Raw genomic sequence first — 8,313 nt, 5'->3', positions numbered from 1 at the left:
GTGTGTTGTGACATTTGTACTTCCTCCTGGCAGAGAGCGAGAGGGCAAGGGAGAGACTATAAGCCACAATGCTGCAGCTGAGCTGTTGTCCTTGCTGAAGGTCTCCCAGTGGTCGGATTTCACCATGGTCCTCTCCACACACATGGGCAGGTGTGCTGGAATATTCATCATTGCTTTTATATGTGACGTGGCCGGACTGATCATCCTCCTCTTGGGGATTTTTGCCAATCTGGACTACTGGGACTTCTTTATTTACTCAGGAGCACTGCTGCTGGCCTTCAGCTTGATCTTCTGGATATTCTGGTACTCATTCAACATCGAGGTCCCCTTTAAGGAACTAGGCTTTTAACTCACCTACAACTGTGGGAAAGCACACATGGTACCTATGGGCTAGAGAAGCAACATTCCAGCGGCTGGGAAATATCTGAAAGCTTTACTCAACTTCAGAAGAGCATTAAACCCCTCACAGGGAAGGGGCCTGTTCTTTCCCACGCTATCATCCATCTGGCAAACCTTCCAGCGGAAAGGTACGTCAAACATGGCCATTCACACAGCTGTTTATCAGAAGAGTCCACTGAGTCTGGCATTAGTTCTTGCCAAAGCCACTGGGCATTCCCACAAATAAAAGCACTTAGCACCGCTAGATGCAATTTTAATCTATAAGACGCTTTAGAATGAATTAACAGCGGGGTTGGAAATGTTTTCTAACATGTCGGCAGGATTGTAGTGAGTCTGGGGAGCAGGAACTCCAAGCAGACAGACAGAGAGACAGACCATTTCTACATTGCGTGTTCTTCAAATGACATTGTAAATTGAAAATGGGCAAACTGGTTGAAAAGACAGTAAAGAACAAAATTGTCAGACGCATAGATGAACATAATTTGTTGGGGAAGAGTCAACATGGTTTTTGTAAAGTGAAATCATGCCTCACCGATCTATTAGAATGCTTTGAGAGGGTCAACAAGCAGGTGGAGAAGGAGGATCCAGTGGATATAGTGTACTTAGATTTTCAGAAAGCCTTTCACAAGGTCCTTCACCAAAGGCTCTTAAGCAAAGTAAGCTGTCATGGGATAAAAGGGAAGGTCTTCTCATGGATCGGTAACTGACTAAAAGATAGGAAACAAAGGGTAGGAATAAATGGTCAGTTTTCAGAATGGAGAGAGGTAAATAGTGGTGTCTCCCAAGGGTCTGTACTGGGCCCAGTCTTATTCAACATATTCATAAATGATCTGAAAAAAGGGGTGAACAGTGAGGTGGCAAAATTTGCAGATAATACAAAACTATTCAAGATAGTTAAGTCCCAGGCAGCCTGCAAACCTACAAAAGGATCTCTCAAAACCGGGTGACTGGGCAACAAAATGGCAGATGAAATTCAATGTTGATAAATACAAAGTAATGCACATTAAAAAACATAATCCCAACTGTACATATAAAATGGTGGGGTCTAAATTAGCTGTTACCACTCAAGAAAGAGATCTTGGAGTCATTGTGGATAGTTCTCTGAAATCATCCACTCAAAGTGCAGTGACAGTCAAAAAAGTGAACAGAATGTTGGGAATCATTAAGAAAGGGATGGATATTAAGACAGAAAATATCATATTGATTTTATATAAATCCATGGTACACCCACATCTTGAATACTGTGTGCAGATGTGGACGCCCCATCTCAAAAAAGATATATTGGAATTGGAAAAGGTTCAGAAAAGGGCAACAAAAATGATTAGGGGTATGGAACGGCTTCCGCAGGAGGAGAGCTTAAAAAGACTGGAACTTTGAACTTGGAAAAGAGACGACTAAGGGGAATATGATAGAGGTCTATAAAATCATGACTGGTGTGGAGAAAGTAAATAAGGAAGTGTTATTTACTCCTTCTCATAAAACAAGAGCTAGGGGTCACAAAATGAAAGTAATAGGCAGCATGTTTAAAACAAACAAAAGGAAGTATTTTTTCACACAACGTATAGTCAACCTGTGGAACTCTTTGCCGGAGGATGTGGTGAAGGCCAAGACTATAACAGGGTTAAAAAAAGAACTAGATTCGTTCATGGAAGATAGGTCCATCAATGGCTATTAGCCAGGATGTGCAGGAATTGTGTCCCTAGCCTCTGTTTGCAAGAAGCTAGGAGTGGGCGACAGGGGATGGATCACTTGATGATTACCTGTTCTGTTTATTCCCTCTGGGGCACCTGGCATTGGCCACTGTCGGAAGACAGGACACTAGGCTATATGGATGTTTGGTCTGACCCAGTATGGCCACTCTTACGTTCTTATGGAGCTGAATCCCCTTCGAACAGCCTGGCTCCTAGATGGGGAATGTTGAGTGAACAACCATCCACCAGCAGTTGCAACTTGTGCAAATAAGAAAAGTCAACAAGCTTAAACCAGCTCTAGTGAAAGGCCAAGCAACTGGAAACTTAGAACATCCATATAAATGGCCTATTTAAACAAATGGGGGGTGGGGAGGGTGTTCACCTCTTTGATGCTAATAACAGCCATATATGTGCAGTGAAGGAGAACAGCCATAAAGAGATGATGGGGATAAACTCGGTGAATCAACAAATTGCAGTTTGCTCTTATACACGCACTGTATGTGGTTAACTGGTGCGGTCACACATACATGGTTTGTACCTGTTTGAAAGCTTTGACCAGTTGGAAGAGATATTTTCAGTCCAGATAATAGGGAATAGTGGTAGAACCAGTAAAAGCTTCCCAGGGGGTAGAAACTGTTTGTAACTTGGTTACAGTCTATAACTACCTATGTGGGGATTAAAGGGCTTGTCAGTCTAGCAGAGAAAGGTATAACACAAGCCAATGGCTGGAAATTCAAGCTATAGACATTCAGACTGGAAATAAGGCATACATTTTTAATGGTGAGAGTAATTAACCATCGGAACAACTTGCCAAGGGGTGTGGTGGATTCTCCAGCACTGACAATTTTAAAATCAAGATTGGATGTTTTTCTAACAGATCTGCTTTAGGGATATTTTTGGGAAATTTCTCTGGCCTGTGTTATACAGGAGGTCAGACCAGGTGATCACCATGGTCCCTTCTGGCCTTGGAATCTAGGAATCCACCTGCTGCACTCTATCCAAGCCCATGGCTCATGCTGAATATAAGCAAAACATGCCTGGCTCTTACAATTTAAAACACACAACAATTTTGCTGTGAGTTTATCCTCTTTTAATTTTGAACTTTTCCAAACTACTCCACATTTATTTAAATGTCTGCCTGAAATGGCACAGTTGGTCAAGGTGTTTTGTTTTTTTCTTAATTCCCACTTCGATTTTTATTAAATTTTGTATATATATAAAGTTCATCGTTTACAACCTAACCTTAACTATACTTAACACATTTGTGATTATAACAGTATGAATGGTGAACATATAGATCAATGATTTTACACATTTTATAGCCAAACAATATCCATTTATAAAAATCCAACTAGCTTTCAACCTTATAGTCTATCTTATCCCAATTTTAGGTACAGAGATATTGAAGGGGGAAAAATCATAGGCTAAGGAAATACATTGTCCCAAGTTTGCAAAGGTGTTTATGCTTTGGACATGGCTAATTTAGGTGTGTGAACCCTCAAAGTGTGTAAGCAAAAGAGGCTAATAATTACAAGAATTTGCTAAGAATTAGAAGAATTTGCTTTCAAAATCTTATGAGATGCTCTATAATTGCTGTAGAGATACTGGTGCAAATTTAGCCCCGGTGTAAACAGGCACAAGACAGGAATTATATTATTTGTTTGTATTCCAGTCACACCTCAGGGCCCCATAAAGGACTGGGACCACCTGGAGCCAGAACAAAGACAGTCCCTGCACCAAAGAGCTGGGCAAATCTAAGTAACATTGTTATAGGATGTTAAATCTATTTACAGGTGATATTATAACACTGGTCACAAGCAGAATCTAAAGCAGAATAAAAACAATGACATGTATGCAGATTAGTCTGTCTATGCACAGTGTACACATTACAATGTCCCTTTTAATAATTTCTGATGGAAAGGGTAATTTCTATTCATTGTCAGTAACAGTTATTATTATTTTATTAATTTGTGTCGTGGTTGCTCCAGGAGCACCTGTCCTGGCCTAGGGCCGCATGGTGCTGGATGTTGTACAGACTCAGAACAACGAGCTGTATTATTACAGTGACAACAGAGAGCCCCATTGTACAGACACTTGCTGAGAGACAGTCTCTGCCCCAGAGAGCTCACAATCGAAACAGACAAAGAGAAACCAGAAGCACAGACAGGGAAAACGACAAGGACCAAGGACACATCAGTGAGGGTCAGATCTGGGAGTGAAGTAGGGTCTTCTGAGTCCAAGGCACTCAGCCATGCTGCCCCTCTGAAGTGTTTATGGACGTTCCCTGACTGAAAATCATTCCCTGCTCCCCAGGCACTCCCGTTCAATGGAGATTTTTCAGAATGTTTTGATGCTTCACTGTCTCCTACCCACAAAAGCATTGCTGCTGGGGTGCTGTCCCTGTCCCCACTGAGGAGGTTTTCTGAATCAGATGCTATTACAAAAAAGGCACCAGTAACTGCTTACAGATGTTTTCACCTTGGTTTTTATTTATCCCTGTTACTTGTAGTGCCCGTGGAAAGCAGCCATGCTGTTCCCCATGCCCGTGGAACAAGGGCAATTTGGAAGCTGCAACGTAAGTTATCAAATTTTATAGCCATGAGCTTGCTATGACACTGCAGCCCAGCAGATCAATGATTTACTCTGTCATCAAGTTTCAAGAGGTATTTTCACCTGCGTGCTTCTGGGATTGCTTGCTTTGAGAGTTGCCTTGATACAACTGCAGATAAGGGCCTGTCATTAATTTTAGCTTGACGTTGTTGTTATTTATAAACCAGGAGACCCCGCCTTGTTTTACCCTGGGAGCTTTAATCAGGCCGCGCACTTGTCCGCTTTGTTTCAGGTGAAGCCTGGCTGAGCACTTTGTTAGTAAAAGCCACCACCCAAAGCTGTTTACCGGGTGTAACTTGTTCCGTGTGGGCTTGTGCCAACACCACCCCAGAGCCAACACCCTGGGAGCTAACTAGACTGCCAGGCATGTTGACCTGAAGGGACACTCTGTGGAGGGACAAAAGCCCTCCCCACACTGCAGGTAGAATGGCTGTTGCTGCTGTGTGTCTAACAACGGGTGGCTCGCTGGCTAGCACGAGGCAATACCATGCGCCTGTTGCAGTCCAGGACATGTCCTCATTATGGGTGGCTGGGTGCAAGAGACACCTCCCACCCCCATGAACATTTGACCTTTCCATTCCAGGTCACTTAGATGTGAGAAGGACATGACCCCTTGGCCACCAGGTCATCTAAAGGCCATCAGACCTGTGTAGCTTTCTTCTCACTAGGGATGGAGTCTGTGACCCTCCCCAGCTGCCATCCATGCCAGCCAGGGCACTGGGGACAGCGGCCAGGGAGCAGCGCTCAGGAGGAAGGCCAAAAGGGCCAAACACCCTGGAGATGCCAGGGGGCTCTCAGCCAAGGTCAGAATGGCAGCACGTTGAGGCCAGCATGCTGTCCCCTTAGGCGAGCGAGAGGGGAGGAGGATGAAGCTGGCCCCAAGGTAACAGCTCCCCTGTGCCCCTTTGTTATAGGGCCCCACCCCTGAGCCAGCCCCACATTCACAGAGTGACTCACCTGCCAGCACCGCCTTGTGGCTGGGTGTGGGGTTGCTGGGCGGTCCCAGGAGGTGTAACAGAGAGCAGAATTTGTCCCAGTTAGTTTTTAAAGCATTGGGAATTCTGCTGGCCTCCCCTGTTAGGGCTCAGTCCTGCACAGGCTGAGCGCTCAGGCCCTGACGCAGCAAAGTATTTAAACACATGCTTAACTTTAAGCACCTGAGTGGTTCTGTTAATGTTAATAAGACCACGTCTCTGCTTCAAGGTAAGCAGGTGTTAAAGTGCTTCACTGGATCAGGGCTGTGCACTTACCACTTTGCAGCAGTGACCCCTTAGACTACAGCTACCACAGGCACGTAGCTCCCACCGATGGAAAATCGCCATGCACCACCATTGCCACTGGGATCTCTTCTCTCTCTGATGCATGGAGCCACACGATAGGGTGGTAATCACTGGGACCGGCCGACATTTTCCATCCCAGCTGCTTTAAATGGAAAATTGGGATTTTGAATAATTAAATTCTTCACAAAAATTGTCTGTTTCTGCCCCCAAAATTGCTTTTTTCATTGAAAACTGACCACCCCAAAATGAAATACTTTTATTCTGAAATGCCACCATAGTGCCTGCTGCTCCCATTCTCCTCTATGGACCAGGTTCCCCTGCCCGACTTCATCTCCCATTATCCACTGCCTTCCTTCACCAAGACAGGAGACCATGGTGCCTTATGGGAAATATCTATATTTAAGATTTTGATTTTTCACCCGCAGCACAAAATTTCCATGGAAAAATCCCCATTTTCTAACCAGCTTTAGTAATCACTAACAATGTGAATGGTGCCACACACACACACACACATACATTAACCTGGCTTTCTCACATGGCCACCCAGCATATCCTCACTAACCCACAGAACGGCACTGATGGGCACTTAGGAAGTCTATTCACCATCACAGAAAGAACTCTAGACCGGCATTTCTGTACCTAACTGTAAAATCCCCTTCTTGAGTAGGGTAGGTCAATCATAGCTTGAATCCATTCCTTCTTCTTGAATCCTGTGTTGCTCTTAAATCTCCGAACTGCCCCATGATTCCAGTAGGACTTGGTGAGTTACCAATGCATCCTTTCATTCTCTATTCCTATGGTTGTTTTTCAGAAGAGGCCCAAAGATCAGAAATGTAGGTGACCAAGAAAATGAAGAAGGAGATAAGTGAGGAACACGTACTCGTCTGCTCTTCAGCGAGGCATTCGTCTGATAATGAATCCCTAAAAATGCAACACAGAGTCACGTGGATCCATGCTGTGCACTTCACAACCTCTCTGAACCTGAGCATTCAACCAACGTGAACTATGTTTGCACATCCTCCATGCTGAACAGCACGTGCTAGGCACATTGCACTGAAGTCTTTCCTCCAGCATTGCCACCACTCATTGAGTGGCCCTGCCTGCTCTCAGCCTCTGTGGATTTTTTCGTCCTAGCTCCCTGGCTGGTGTAGATCAGCAGGTTTCCAGAGGGCAAGCTGGGCCAGTTGTGTAGACCTCAGTGTAAAAACACTGAGTCAAGAGGAGCATTAGTGGCTGAAAATGTTCCCTGCATTATCTGTGCTGGCCAGCTATCCAGCCAACTCTCTTGTTGGGAGAACTCATGTATATCAATAAACTCTATGGAAAAGGGCTTTCCAGTTAACTCGGTCACTGAAATCTGCACTCCATAGGACGCAATGTGTTTAGCACTCTAGATTTCCTAATGGAAACCTAAAAGAAAAGGAGTACGTAGCTGATGGGACCGGTGGAAGGGCAACGTGATACCAACATTTGCAGGCTGACACCAGTGAGCAGAGACCTAAAGAAGAGCAGCGAGTGGCATCTACATGTCAGTTCTTTCCTTGCTTGGCTCAGATTTGGCATCTTTTGCTGCTGCGGAGGAAACCTGGAGTAGAAAGTGGGCTGGATACCTCTGCTCCCTGGGCTACCCAGAAATGTTAAGAGCCTCCAAAGAGACAGCGAGGTTAGGGAAGCAGTGCAAACTCAGGGTGACATACCACACCCAGGTGACGACCTTGTGTCGGAAGTAAGCCTGCTTCTCCTCTCTTTCACCCCACACGCCACCTGCCTCCCAGACCTCAGGAAGAAATGACGAAAAACAGGATCTTTTGCATTTCATATGCTTGTAGGACACGGTGTGAGCCCTACCCCGCAGCATTCCCTGCAGCGGCGTTCCGCCTCTTCGCAGAGTGCAGCACCCAGCAAGGGCTCTGCCGGCCTGGGCAAGAATTTCAATGTTCACCTGCCAAGTTGGTGACGAAACAAAACAAAAAAAGCTTCCCATCAGATTAAAAATAAAAACATCCTGCAGGAGCAGGGGAGAGGTGACGGCACTGGAGAGCTCAGGCGACTTCGCTCTCCTAGGCTGTTGACATAGCACTCGACTCACTTTAACAACTTTTTCTATTACATGCAGCGCAGGTAGTGACGTCTCTTGTTAAGGTTGTCCAACCCTTCCCATTTTAAGACCCTGCTGACAGTTGCCAGAGTTTAACTGTTTGAGCTGAAATCTTCCATGCTGGGTGTCTGCCCCAGGCTGACTGTTTTTGGAAAGTTTCAGCTCAAATAGTTCAGCCATTTCTGAGAGCAAGGCTAGGGGAGAACGCATTGTTTTGCCCATATTAAAAAAATGC

The 8,313-nt window shown here is 45.1% G+C and overlaps 1 long non-coding RNA gene across 1 annotated transcript; it reads left to right on the top strand.

Annotated features, from left to right (window-relative positions):
- Positions 1 to 412: 412 nt before the first annotated feature.
- Positions 413 to 6,821, top strand: LOC122462916. Its single transcript, XR_006285821.1, has 3 exons — positions 413 to 527; positions 4,600 to 4,665; positions 6,792 to 6,821. It is a non-coding gene; the product is annotated as an uncharacterized LOC122462916 (long non-coding RNA).
- Positions 6,822 to 8,313: the final 1,492 nt, after the last annotated feature.

Source organism: Chelonia mydas, chromosome 14, assembly GCF_015237465.2.
Source record: "Chelonia mydas isolate rCheMyd1 chromosome 14, rCheMyd1.pri.v2, whole genome shotgun sequence".
Taxonomy (NCBI): Eukaryota; Metazoa; Chordata; order Testudines; family Cheloniidae; genus Chelonia; species Chelonia mydas.
Note: the sequence above shows the minus strand (reverse complement) of the source record. Positions and strands in the feature narration are given on the sequence as shown.